The sequence below is a fragment of the Myotis brandtii genome, unplaced genomic scaffold (assembly GCF_000412655.1).
Source record: "Myotis brandtii unplaced genomic scaffold, ASM41265v1 scaffold423, whole genome shotgun sequence".
NCBI classification, from domain to species: Eukaryota; Metazoa; Chordata; class Mammalia; order Chiroptera; family Vespertilionidae; genus Myotis; species Myotis brandtii.
The window spans coordinates 2,139,371-2,154,662 of record NW_005366214.1 but is presented as its reverse complement, the minus strand read 5'-3'; positions in this window follow the sequence as shown (position 1 = coordinate 2,154,662).

The following is a 15,292-nucleotide window of genomic DNA, read 5'->3' as shown; positions in this document are numbered from 1 at the left end:
CTATTTTCACAAACAAGATATGCCTTGTTTTTGTCCCAAAGGAGACAGTTTGGACTATTTCCTAGGCCTCTTTCTGGAGAACAATAGTGGAAGATAAGCTCGGATGAAGCTTTTTTTCTCTCCCCCACCGCAGGCCTTATGTGGCTGGATCTAATTAAAAGCATGTCACTCACATCAGGTGGGTTTACCCTTTAGATGTGCGCTCAGAGTTCTGTTCTACAAAGTTAGAGAAAGCTGCAAGAGTAAATTTAGGTTTTATACTCCATCATTTCAGTTCCAGTTAGCTTTGACGTGATTGTAAATACAGTTTATTGTGTTATTTTATTACTGTATTTAGCTTGTGTCATTGCCCTAGTTATACATTTAAGTGAATTATAACTCGGAACAAATGTAGCTGCTTGCAATCATTTAAAGAATTATCATTAGTTGACTATTATATCACTAGTTTAAATACAGATTGAGAGGAATCTGGATTTGCTGCATAGAAAAGAAATTTTATGTTGGTAATTTCCTCCTGCAGCTACGCTCATGCTTAAAACCTATAATACACCACTTAACGCATTTTCTGACATTCAGAACCAAGTAAATAAGAAGTGGAAGAAATCCTGTAAACAACGTTCTTCCATGACTGACAAGGGCAACTCTGACTTTACTCGTGCTGAGAACCAAAGTCACCAGAGGGAGAAATTGAAGGTCCTGATCACTGAAGGGAATGTCAGTTTTAAGACTAGTGAAGCCTGGTTTTCACATCTTCCTCTCATGGCGCTTTCTGAAGCCAAGTCTTAGGCTGTGGGCCAGCCTACTCTCTTGAGATGAAAGCCACTGCTCTAATTTAGATCATTCTAGAGAACAATGTTCTGTCATGTTTAAAAAAAAACCCAAAATCTTATATATAAGAATGCTCTAGAATTTACAAATTTACAGTACAGGGTTGGGGAAAAGTAGGTTTACAGTTGTGAGTACATGAAACATGAAGTTTATTCTGGCATTATTACTTATTAATTGTGGTATTATTTATTTGCATTGCAACTGTAAACCTACTTTTGCTCACCCCTGTAATCCTGAAGGCCCTTTATATCTTAGCATTTTTAAGTCTGCAGCATAGTATATAGTACTTTGTCACTGCAAGTTCACATTCAAATAAACTTTGTATATTATAAAACTCTCCCTAAAACAAAATTATAATAATAGCTACACCTACAATCTAATTTTTATTACTAATGATCTATCAGATGATTGTGGTTCAGCACGTTAACTATAATGTAATAATTATAAAATATTATAGCAGTTTCCATTACGATTATTATCAAGCAGTGTTATGTTAGCAGTGTTTTAATGGTTCAAGGTAAGCTCATCCTTATAAAAACTGCATGTTTCATAAGAACAAAGAATTGACTAGAACTGCCACCTTTAATAGGATTATGATGGAAAGTTGAATTTTAATATTATTCAATGCAGTATTATTATTATTATTGTTTACCCTCACCCAAGGATATTTTCCATTGATTTTTAGAGAGAGTGGGAGGTGGGGGGAGAGTCAGAGAGAAAAACATCGGTGTGAGAGAGACACATAGATTGGTTGCTTCCCACATGGATACAGTGCAGTTGACAGAATTGAACCTGGGACCCTTCAGACCACAGGCTGATACTCTGTCCACTGAGCCAACCCAGCTAGGGCTTTAATACAGTATTATTACTATTAATGCGTTCTAGTTCTCTGTAAGTACAAAAAAGTGAAAAACATAAAAATATTCTATACTTATCTACAACTTGAACAATCAGAGGGTAAAATTTACTATTATCACATTAAGAGGATAAAATTGTGTTCCATATACCACATTTTGATAGTTATTTCAAATGTTTTCTCTTTTTTATTGCCTATACTTTGATGTTGTATTCAAATCATCAACAAATCAAATGTCAGATATATTTGTCTCTATGTTTTGTTCTAAAATTATTAGTTTTAGTTCTAGCATTCTCTTTTATATATTTTATTTTTTGTATAGGGTATAGGTAAGGGTCTAATTTTTTTTTTGCTTGTGGATGTCCAGTTTTCCCAGCACCATGTGTTTAAAAATAACTGACCTTTTCCTATTAATGGTCTTGGCAGCCTTGCTAAAAATCAGTTGCCAATATATGCAACAGTCTATTTCTGGACCCTCTATATGATTCCACTTGTCTATATATCTGTTTTCATGCTAGGAACACTCTGTTTTTATTATTGAAAAGTTTTGAAATCAAGAAGTATGAGTCTTTCAACTTTAGTTTTCTTTTTCAAGATTGTTTTGGCTATTCAGGGTCCCTTCAAATTCCATATGAATTTAAGGATAAATTTTTTCTGTTTATACAAAAACATTGTTGAGATTTTGCTAGAAATTACATTGAACTTATAGATCAATTTGGCTAGTAATGTCATCTTAACAATATTAAGTTTTCCAATCCATAGTGTGGGATGTCTTTCCACTTCTATATGTCTTCTTTAATATATTCAGGACTATGTATGTTAGTGATTTTTGCCTGTTAAGTTTATATCTTGCAACTTTTCTGAATTTGTTTAACAGCTCTAACTTTTTCCAGACTATTTTATATTTCTACACATAAAATCATGTTATGTGGGAACAGAAATCACTTTATTTCTTCCTTTCAAATTTGGATGTGTTTTATTCTCTTGCCTAATTGCTCTGGCTAGAACTTCCAGTAGAATGTTGAATAGGAGAGAAACTATATTTGACACTAATGAAAATGATAAAAATATATATCTCAGGCATTAAGACAAGTACTTCATATATATGTTTCTATGTGGTTCTCATTACAATACTAAAAGATGGATATTAACATCCCCATGTTAGAGACAAGGAGACTGAAGGAAAGGCTAAGTAAATTGCATGAGTTCACACATTTAGAAAGTGACAGAAGTGGAGTATGAATCAGGTGTGAGTGACCTCAAAAACTATATACTGTTCTATTCATTTTGTCTTTATGACAATTATACAGCAGTGCCATTAGTGCACTTTCTAAATGTATGTATTTCTCATTTGTTATGCAATATTCATGGGTGACTTAGAATCTGCATCATAAATAGCAAGTCAGCAACACAGAAAATCCAATAGGTTCTTTATGGTCAATGTGTATCTTATCCGAATTACTAATTTAAACCAGACAGAGTATCTATATTTGTGTGATGATGCATGAAAAATTATAGTAAGTAATTTTATGTTTGGCTTTTAAGAGCAAATACACCATTATAAGAAAAAGCATAGATTAGCATCCCCTCTTGACATATTCCAAAAGTGATCCTACCGATATAAGAACTGCAATTGCACAAGATGCACAGAGCATTAGCTTGGCAAGATCAATTCTGTACTCTGGTGTGACTCAAACTTCCTTATTATTTCATAGTTTTGAAATAATTCTTTCACTTAACAATATTTTCTAAAATACTTTCTTTTTTATTGAAGCTTTTCAATACTTCCAAGAAATTATCATCAGGAACAAGAAGCCTACTTCTAGAAGAACTATTAAACTAGTTCAAGAGGTAGCTAGTGAAAAAGAAAACAGTGGCCATCTTAGTCTGGCTTATATTGAGGGATAGTGGTGTTTCTTAAAGGTTCAAGAAAACAATTCTATTCTGCTAGATTCAGTATAAATCCTGATTATCATATATAAATACATATATTTATGGAATATATATATATCAGTATAGATTAAGGATATAGTTTGTATCCTTGCATACCCTATGTAGAGATAGGCCTTGCTTTTACAACACTCTCTATGGAGCACTGGGTGATACAAATTTGTATAAGATATTGAGATTTCCATATACATTTTGAGAGAAAATTAGACATAGTAGAATTAGCTCTGTAACATAAGGGCTATCTGAATAAGTCAGATTTCTACAGAAAGAAAATAATTAAATAAAGCACTTTTGTCCTGTATTGTGATATAGCTACACAACAATATAGCAACTAATAGAATAAAGAAAGTAGAAACTTTAATGATTAAGGAGAATAAAAAAAAAACAAATAATTAACTCAGAGAAATAGGAAAGTCAACATAAAAAATGCAGGAGACAGAACTTGCAAGGCACATAAAAAGAAAATAAATTATTCATGTAAGAAAAAAATCAAGAAATTTCCTGATGATAAATAAGAAAATTGTAGAATTGCACCTAATATTGAAGATATGGGGATTTGAGTACTACATTAGGGTTATTTCCATATACAGTTGTTCTTATGGAAAAAGACATGCAGATTATGATTATTCCAATAGCTTCAAAAGAATTCCAGTCCCAACTGTAAACCTACTTTTGCCCACCCCTGTTCAGAAAATTTGATCTTTTGAGAAAAAATAAATAATCTATATCTTTTAGAAAGATCATCACCCATCTGCCTCCATCTCACCAGACACATTTTGGGAGGAATTTATAAGTTTAGACAGAGGTAAAAAGGAGGCAGGCTCTTAATGCAAAAGGTTTTGTCACAATCCATAAACGACTGGTAATAAAAAAAAATACTGGTTATGTAGTTATACTAATATAAATAATAGTGAATACTATGTCACTGAAAGCATTCAAGGTAATTACTTTTTGATAGTGAAATATGAAATAAGTAGATTACCTATAAGCTTCATTTCAAATCTAAGATATTATTTTTCATCATCATATTACATTTCCTTTGTTTTTATGCTTTTCCTGATTCTAGTCCTTTTAGTTATAAAATCATTTATTTTCCTTTGTTTGTTGTAAATATCAATTATAAAGTATATCACTGCATATGTATCTATTATGGCACGTTATTTACTGTAATAAAAATTATGATCAAGGAAACACAAAGAGTGAAAAACATTCTTTCAGAAAATAACATCTCATTAAAGATGCAACTTGTATCAAAAATGTCATGTTATACAGTTTTTCTTATTACAGAATTAAAATAGGTTCATTGTAGAAAACAGAAGATTGAGATAAAATGTAAATCACTCTGTGGGCCAAGGAAGGGAAGTATTTTTTCCTCTCCTCCCTCCTTCCCCTTTCACTTTCTGGAACAGGGGATTAATATTATAAGCAATACAGTAGTCTGAAATGCTGCTAGGACTTTCTTCTGGTCAGAATCACTGTGCTTTAAAATATTAAACAATGTATGTAGTGTTCTTCACCCTCATACCTGAAAAGAGGGGGTGGTAGTTGTAATCTATCTATCTATCTATCTATCTATCTATCATCTATCTATCTATCTATCATCTATCTATCTATCTATAGCTGAGTCTTTAATCACATCCATGATTATGTCTTTGTGATAAATTTCTAAAGACTGAGCATTTATTCATAGGAGATTCAACATGCTAAGGCTTTTGATATTATATTGTCAAGTTGTCTTCAGGAAAGATAGCACAAGTTTAGGATTCAATAAACACTATAGAAATTATTTTAAAAATAAAATTGTACCCCAAAATGCCAATTTTCCTTAAGAAAAACCTATACCACTGCAAGTTCCTGGAAGATCCAGCAAAACTGCAAAAGAAAACAGAGTGTCCATAAAGTCTGGAAAACATAAGTATATAGAATGTCATGAAGGACACCTTCAATCTGTAGATGCGTACATATGTAAAGAAATCCTCTAAGTTTCCAGACTTATGGACACCTGGTAGAACTATCAACTGGCAGTGCTCTTTGAGTTTCAGCATTTAAATACCTTGGCGAGCATGTGCTCCATAGCACAGTGACTCCACAGCACAGTATAGCTCTATGGCTAATGTGCTTGTTGTTCCTGAAGACTGTCACAGGAGAGCTAGGAAAAATATAATTGTCCCTGGAACTTTATTCTCAGACACTTACAGCTGAGTTTCTGAACTTAAAAGTTCCTACTGCCCCATCCTCTGAGTCTGCCTTCTCTGGAAAGGTCATTCCAAAGAGTTATAAACCCAAAAGTCAGCAAGAGAATACTCAATGCCCTGAAATGGTGGGGAAACATACGGCTGCTGATTGCTCCAATATAGCTCAAATTAACAACCCAGCAGAACCCCATGATCAGGTTAGTTAACTGAGAGGTGAAAGAAAGGTTGAAGGTACAGCATGTCCTTTTGAAAGGTTTTTTTTATCTATCTCTACATTATGGGTCCATTTGAAAAGTCTATTCTTAATATCAAAATTTATATGCTAAGATATGTTTAAAGCAAATTTCTGTGTCATAAAATGTCATTTCCCCTAATGAGCAATTTATTTCCAATTTTCTCTGTGGTCAGTTAACAGTAGGAATACACAGCATTTCCAAATATTTATTCTAATAAGAATAACAAGTTCATTGTAACCATTCCTGACTGTTCTCTTTCATAAAATGACCCTCTTCACTTTTAGCTTTATATCCATCTCATGAAAATGTGAATTTAAAATAAAAGAAGGGGTATGGGAAGACCCAGAGATTAGAACAAGCCTTATGAGGAACACATTATTGGCTTTATCATCGCTTGGTTTATTGACACAGGTGTGAAAGAGAACCACATGAGATTGTTATGGCATGTTAGTACCAAGAAAAGAAAAAATGCCCTGTGTTCTACAATGCCTAAACTCAACTCTAAAAGTGTTGCTGCTGCTGTTGTTGTTAAAAGAAAGATATTAAAGGCCAACCATAGAATTGAGAGGTATCAACATGATCTTTGATCTTGAGATCTTTGCAAATTATTGAGAAGAGAGTACAAGGACATAAGGAGAGTTAGCTTTAATGTGCATACTGGGAGAATACCATGTAAAGACAGGACTCATGCTGCCACAGTCCAGGAGCTGCCAGAAGTCAGGAGGGAGGGCTGAAATCAATTCTTCAGAGGGAGCATGGCCCTGCCAACACCTTAACTTGGGGTTTCTGGGCTGCAGAAGTGTTAGACAAAACATTTCTGTTGTTCTTAGCCACCCAATTTTTAGTATTTGGTTATAGCAGCCCCAGGAAATGAATACAATTATGCTTAATACTTAATCATCAATACTTCTCACCACCTTATTTGTTTACTCATTTACATTCTATGTTGTCCACAGAATATGTTTCATGAGAGGAGTTCTGGGTGCTGGAGCTTCTTAGATGGGTGAAATATACTATTTATCCTGGAGGGACTTAAGAAGGTATTTGTAATTATAATGTAAAGCATTTATATATTCATTAATTGAGCAATGTTTAAGTACTGCATGATTCAGGTATTGCTACAAATTCTGAGGTCACAGTGGAGGTGCAAGAGAGAAAGATAAATAAAAAGGTATGAACAGAATGAAAAATAGAGAACAGAATAATATGATAGAGACTGGAATTGTGAAGGGAAATTAAATTGACTGGTTAAGAAAAGTCAGTCAGAAATGAACTAGGTTTGTCAGAAGAGCAGTGAGAAGGTGTGTTTAGATCAGGTGACTGAAGCCTGGGAAGTTATGGGTGGGGTATGTCTAAGCACCCTGACAAGTCATTAGGAGGTTGAATTTAAGATTCTGCCATGTTCTGAATTATTTTTTTAAAATATTACTCTGGCTGCTGTGTGGTAAATGGAATGTACGGTGGCAAAACTAGAAGCAGAAAGAATAATTGGGGAGCTATTGCAGTAGCCCAGATGAGAGACAGTTGTGGCTTTATCTAGGTGGTAACAGTAGAAGTGATGAGAAAGGACCAGCTATTGAGGTATTTTGAGGTATAGCTAATAAATCTAACTGTTGGAAAAGAGGTGTTGGAAAATTAAATATCAGGACTGAATCTTAGGTTTCCTAATGATCTCTTACAAAGTAAAGCCAACCTATATTGATTGGATGACAGCTCTTCAATTGAGAAGAGTTTACCTGATGCTTATATAGAAGAGAGTAGGTGGGCTTTTGGGCTAGATGACCTTTAATCTCTTTTACAACTTAGAGTACTGATCATTCCAATGCTCAGAGCAGAGATGCTGCTCTGCTGTTGGTCAAGTGATCTCAGAAACTGAAGAGCCCACCCAGTAAAAGGGTAGCTTGGGACGAGGATGGAGACTCCACCTACACTCGATTCGTGTTGCACATGAATTTTCCAACTTCTCATGACAGCACTTTGTTAATCATGATCATGATCATTTTCTGGCTGCCCCAGCAATCTAAGCTTGATGTTAATGCTTTACCTGTTACCACATCATGCTCATAAAAATGCCCTACAGAAAGATTGTCCTTCTCTTATAGATAAAGGAACTGATTATGAGAGGGCAGTAAAATATCCAAGACCTCAGAAATGTGAGACTAATTAAAAATTGGGTGGATCTGATAAATATTTTGCCTTATTTTAGTTTATTTGAAGTTTTTTAGTATGAAATAGTGTGACTATGTTTGACTGTGTGAATATACACATATATAATGACCTACCAACATACAAAGCACATAAATATTTATATTAATTCTTGATAGAAAAAAGCTCTTAATAGTAAAGTTGGTAAAATCCTGTTGTCATGAGTGACTTGGATGATTTTTAGATCTACCCAAGTAGACCAGTACTTTGACTTATTGAAGAAGAAGCTCCTTTAAAGCCAAAATGAGAGTTCTTTAAAAAGAGAGAGAGAGAGAGAGAAGTGGAATGACATTTTTATTGCCTGCTGTATGTTCCCATTCACCCGCTGCTTGGGGAGATAAATCAAAGTGACACTGAGTTGAAATCAAAATCAAGTTTTGATATCATTTTGATTCAAAGAAGAATTCTCAAGAAGCTGAAAATAGAAGAAAAAAATGAAAGTCATTCTTATTGATAATGAAATGTTGCCTTGCTGCGGAGCAGTATGTGGCTAGAAGAAAAATGACTTGGCCTTAATCAGAAACTCAAAATACAGAGTCTGCATTTCCAACCTGGTAATTAGGCTGGTATGAGATGTCACAAACAGCGACCATTACAATGGACTGGCTCTGAAATGCACACTCTGGATTAAACGGTAGCTGAATGGTGAGGGCACCACTCTGCAGTCTTGGCTAATCCATGTGAAATGATGGCACAAGGGACGCTGCTCCTGCTGGTTCCAACTAAAGCCTGTCCCCATGAACCTGTGGACGAGCAGGTGTTTTTGTCCACAGATCTGATTTTTTAAAATGAGGTTAAGAGATGACAGCTGTGAGAAAATAAAGCCATTCTCTGGGGAGTAGCTGCCTCATGGGACAAGAAAAACAGCTCTTGGAAGCCGGCCCGGCAGCACTTTATTAGTCAGGTGTAAAAGAGAGCTGCCGCCTCTAGAGCTTGGGCTGAAAAGTTTCCTTTTAATCCTTGACTTTCCAAAAAAATGCAAAAGAAAGAAAGTGAACCTCTGTGCCCATATATTCATTTGACATTTGCTCAACAAATACTTATTCAGCAATTACTAAAATAATGTTAATGAAAATGCTAACATGCACCTGAAAAACTAAAGAACTTTATAAGTGAAGGGAATTTTGTGCTATATCCAAAAAGAGTTTGAATTCGGCATTTAGCATTTCTACACACATGTGACCAGACTGTTAACTGTTAAGCGAGGTCATTTTGTGGTGTTGCTCAGGGACATCAAAAATCTTCCCATAAATGACATTGCAAATCCAAATGTATTTAACAAAATTCTGTGCTGTACAAAATAGGTGTACTGTGGAGGAATATAAAGATGAATACAATTCTCTCTTTAAAATGCTCACTTTAAGGGAGCTGAGAATTAGGTCTAGAAACAGAACACACACAAGTCACAATTATGCCTGCTTGGTGAAAGTGTCCTATAAACACTAAACAGAGAGAAAGGGCTGCAATTGGGATAATTAAGGAATCATTTAAGAGGATCAAAATTGGACCTAGATGTGGATTTGTATAATGAATTAAGGTAGCATATTCTGACAGAAGTAACAGTAGAACCAACAAAAGACCCTGAGACTAGAAAATTTGGAGAATGACAAAGAGTATTCTGGTGTGGGGGTGGGGTAGAAGAAGGAGATATTTTACTGGGAGATAAAAATGAAATGAGTGAGCTCAAATAGCATGCTAACTATTGTAAACTTTATATTTATAGAAAATCAAGAAACATTAGCAGAGTTTGAGCAGGAGGGAAACTGTACCAGTGTTTGTCACAATGGAGCTTTAGGAAAATAATGCTTGTGTCTATATTGCAGACAGAGGGAGAGAGATCTTTTAGAGGCTGTTGCAATAGTCCAGACAAGAAATGATGGGGCCTCAAATGAGTGCAATGGCAGTATGGATGAAGGAAAAAACAGCTGTCGGTAACACTGAAGAAATAGAATGAGTATTGGTTGTCAGTAGTTTGGGTTTTAGGCCAGATGTGAAGATGTCCGGACAACTATTGGAAATTCTGATCTCATGTTAAGAGAACCAGTGTTATAGGTGTGCGTGGGTGCGTAAGAGTTAATGAAGGTACCCAAAGAAAGAAATGTTAGCAAGCACTAGGGAGAGAACTTTGTGAGATAATACCAGTATTTAATAGTCAGCTTAAGAAGGGAAGCCATCAAGGGAACATGCACAATGAGCCCAGAAAGGCAGGTCCAGGCTGTGGGGAAACCACGTCAGATGCATTTCAAAAAGGAGGATTTGGTCCTGGTGATTCATAGGCATTGGTGACCATTGGCAGAGCATATTCAAAGACAATGTGCTGGCCAAATCCATACTTCTGTGGATTGGGGAGTAAAAAACTGAGTAAGGAGAAGTAGTGAACAGATACGACTTTTTGTGACATTTGGGATTTAGGATGCATATTGAGTGGGAAGCAGAGTCAAAGGGGATAGTTTTTAGAAGTGAGGACACAAGAGAATGTCCATGAAAGTCAAAGAAACCTGAAGAAGGAATGAATAAAGTTGTGTGAGAGAGAATCTAAGAAGAGTCAGGGTGAGAACATAAGTGGGCTACATAGTTTGTCTTGGCAAAATAGGGTGTTGAAATGCAGAAGATTTTGAGGTAGATAAGAAACAAGCCTACAAAATTCCTTGACTGGGAGCATAGTAGTTTCAGATGATGTCCAGGTACAAGCCTAACCCATTCAGAAGCAGGCAGGAAGGATTGGAAATGAAGCTAAATGAAGTTTAGGAAAAGAGACCTAGTTGTTGAAGTCACCAAAGATTAGGAAAGGAACATATAGGGAGAATAGAAAAACCTGATAATTAATTGTTATTTTCATTTGTGATGGTTAATTTTACTATGTATTGACTTGACTGGGCCATGGGGTGCCCAGATTAAACATTTCTGGGTGTGTCTGTGAGGATGTTTCCAGACAAAATCAGCATTTGAATTGATGGATTCAATAAAGTAGATTTTACTTTCTAATGTGAGTGGGCATCATCCAATCTGTTGAGGGCATAAATAGGACAAGAAGTAGAAGGAAGGAAATGTCCCCCTCTGCTTATTTGTTTGATCTAGGGCATCAGTCTTCTCCTGTCTTTGGATTAGAATTTATACCATTGGCTCCTTTGATTCTCAGTCCTTTGAACTGAGACTGGAATTATGCCATTAACTTTCCTGGATATATATATATCTGTCTATATATTTCCCATTGTTCTCTTTCTCTGGAGAACCCTCAGATACACTATCTCTACTAGTCTATATGTCATGTTTGTGTGTGTGAACATATATATCAGGGGTCCTCAAACTTTTTAAACAGGGGGCCAGTTCACTGTCCCTCAGACCTTTGGAGGGCCGGACTATAGTTTAAAAAAAAACTATGAACAAATTCCTATGCACACTGCACATATCTTATTTTGAAGTAAAAAAACAAATGTTTTCGGCGGGCCGCATGTGGCCCACGGGCCATAGTTTGAGGACCCCTGAATATGAATGCATACACATTTTTTCTACCTATACAAATTTAATAACTTTCTATTCCTTCTTATTTTTTCATAAATTAGATTACATTTGAAAAATATGTCTTTAAGACACAAAAAATCAATTTAGTTTAATAGGAATTAGTTTAATTGATTAGGATGAAAGTTAAGGTGTAATAATAGAAAGGTGAAGTCTCTCTTATAGTCCATGTGTACATAGTGTTTTTGCAATGGTTAAAGTACTTTCACATACCATGTGATCTTTGAGCTGAACAGAATAACCCTGGAATCACTCAGGTAGGAAGTATTTCTTTTATTCTGCCAATGAAGAAACCTGCTCTGACCACAGATCCTCATCTTCTAAATCCTGACCCAGAGCACTTTCCACTGTTCATTTCTGTTCAGATAAATATTTGAAATTATTTTTTACAAGGATTTTGGATGGTAAACACACAACCCAATATACAAATAATGTATTATAGAATCATACACTTGAAACCTATATAAGTTTATTAACCAATGTAACCCCAATAAATTCAATAAAATATACATAGAAAAGAAACACAAATGATAAAAGGAGTAAGATATAGAAGTGATCTTTTTGGTGCTCAAGTTTTTATAAACAGTTAAGCTCAATGTTTAATACTTATACATTAACTAGTGGCCCGGTGAACAAAATTTGTGCACATTAAAAGGGAATTGATTAGAGGAAATATTTTGATATTGCTATTTGCCCTTTCTCTATAATAGAAGTGTCAGAGATGAAAGAAAATTAGTAAAATGTATATGAAAATCTTCCTCCTGTCAGAGTCTGGGGTGCACCACGGGACCCAGAGTCAAGTCCCCACCCACCATGTGCACCTCAAAATTGTGCAAGACCCAGACCCGGCCAGCCTCCCCCCCTTTGGGCGAGATCCAGACCTGGCCAGCCTCACCCCCATCAAGCCCTGCCAGGCAGTGGGTGCAGCCTCAGGTCCCCCGGCCCAGCGCTAGGATGGGGGATGTGGTCTGAGTCCCCCAGCCCAGTGCCAGGGCGGAGGGTGCAGCCTGAGGTCCTCCGTCAAGCCCTGCCAGGTGGGTTGCGCAGCCTGAGGCCCCCTGTCAAGCCCCATAGGGCTGGGGGCACAGCCACGCAGCCTCAGGTCCCTGCTGATCGCTCATATGGCTCATTATGGGAACCTCGCCTCCGCTGTGGGCACAGCCATCTTGTGTTATGGGAACCCTGCCTCCGCTATGGGCGCCGCCGTCTTGTGACGGTGTGATGGAGTGAGGGTCAATTTGCATATCACCTCTTTATTATTATATAGGATATACTGTTCATGAGGAGTTTGATACTATCTCCATGATGTCCACTAGTTATTCCCTTGAATTCCAAGACAACCTTCCATTGCATGAACATTAACATTATCTTACCTTCCAGCTTCCTCAAACCTAGGGAATGTAAGGAGTCCTTCAGACTGGAAAAGAAAAATCAGACTTAAAGAAATTACTAGAGAGAAAATAAACCACACTTCGATAGTATTAATTATTGGGTTGAAATTTGCAGTCTGGATATTCAAGAAGCTTTTGACATATCCCACATTGCAGTCAGACTCTATAGAGAAAGTAACAACACAGATGTTATTATTTCCTGAAGCATGTTTTTAACATGGGGCCCAATGGTGAAATCATTCATGGGAAACAAAAACACAAACCTTTTTTTGGAAGTTGGTTTGTGAGGACTTTGGGGTTAACATATATGAAGGGCTAAAGTACCATCTACCAGAGTAGGCTTGTTGCTCCGTTTGCTTTAGAATTGTAAATAGGTACAAAAAGATAAACTGTAATTAAATTCTGACATGTTTTCTTTCTCATTGTATAGAAAAGAGGATGTCATTGGGTGGGCAGCAATAAAAAGCATTCTTCCAGAGTGGATGTTAAAGCCATTAACCCAGGGTTTCATCCTGGCTTCTTTCAGCAGGGCCAGTATCAAGGGACACTTTTTGTTGAGTCTCACCTGAAATTTATTTTCTACCAAGTTGTTTAGGATCTGAAAAATGGTGGGGCTGAGCGCCTCAGGGCTTTTTGCAGCTTCAAGGGACCCATTTTCGGAGGCTGGTTCTTTTCCTGTGGTTCTGTTTCAGGCATGTAATTTAAGGAGGCTGCCATATTATTTTGTAGGTTAACTGAGAGCATCCTTGGGTAATTGAGGTCACCTTCATGTGGGCAGGAGTTGGTCTGAAGTAATTCCATTTAAAAATATATACTTCCTTTTCTCTGCAGATATCTTCAGAGATGGCCGTGAAAAAGTCAGAACAGAATGCTGTATTTTAGCTGGTGATAGGTTCATGAATATTCAGTTTTTAAATTTTTTGTACCATGTATGGTATATATAATTTTTATATGTATAAAATAGTTTATTTAAAAACTTTAAAAATAAGTGGGGTTTTTTAAAGTTTTTGAAAAGTCATATGTTCTCAGAAGTAAGATTTTTTTCCCCCTTACTCCATTTCCTTTGCTTTTCTTTGACTTTGGCACTTGTGAGGAGAGCAGCAAAATTAAACAGCCTTCTCAAATTTAACTTTTTAAAAAGGCTAAGAATTATAGACTGAGACCTGTGTTGTTTTGTTGAAGGATCTTTGAGACCTTTCCTTTTGGAATGTTGCAGAGCTGTGGTGCTGCAGAAACTGGATATTAAGCATAGAGAGAGCTAACATTTAAGCTGAATTTGATTGAAATCAGATGGAAAAATATTTAGGTCTTCCTCCCCACCCCTCCTATTGGCTACAACATTATCTCGTTTTTATCGAATGAATCTTCTAAAACTGATAATTTGCACAATGACTTTACTAATTATTTAGGAGTGAGAAGACAAGAGCACAACAGTGGAAAACAACTAAAATTGGAAAAGGAGGAAATAAAGATATGTCAAAAGAGATAAGGGCAAGATCAAAGTGTATAAAGAGTGTGCAGTGACCCCTTTAGAAATGCATTTGTTGATGTCTGAAGGATTCTGGGCTAGGGAGGTGGAAGTGGGGGATAAATTGCAATGAATAAGATAAGGGTAATAAAAGGAGAAGAGTGAGACATTTTCTTCTCTTAGTCACAGAATAGATGTGATTTAGGATGATGATGATGATGATAGTGATGATGATTTTGTAACATAGGAAAATGTGAAAAGAATGGTTTTACCTAGTGTGTAGAGGGCATGTAGTGGTCTATCAGAGAATAGACTAGTCCTATGTTGAGAAAGTCTCCAAACAGGGCAATTGTCTTCTTTTGAAAGTCACAGTTACCAATTTCAAATGAACACTTGGTAATGCCATGCAATCCTAGTAGGTTATTCCTGATCAACCCACTGTCCTACTTCCTGCAATGATACCCTCCTTATTCTTTTTAGAATTATGCACCATCTCCACAACCTCTTCCTGATTCCTGGCAGATAGCTTCAGTTCATACATCACATGGAAAATTGAAGCTATCAGAGGGAAACTCCATCAGCCCACAAGGCCTCCAACCCAACAACCCAACCTACTGTACACTCATCATCTCTTTTCTTTCTTC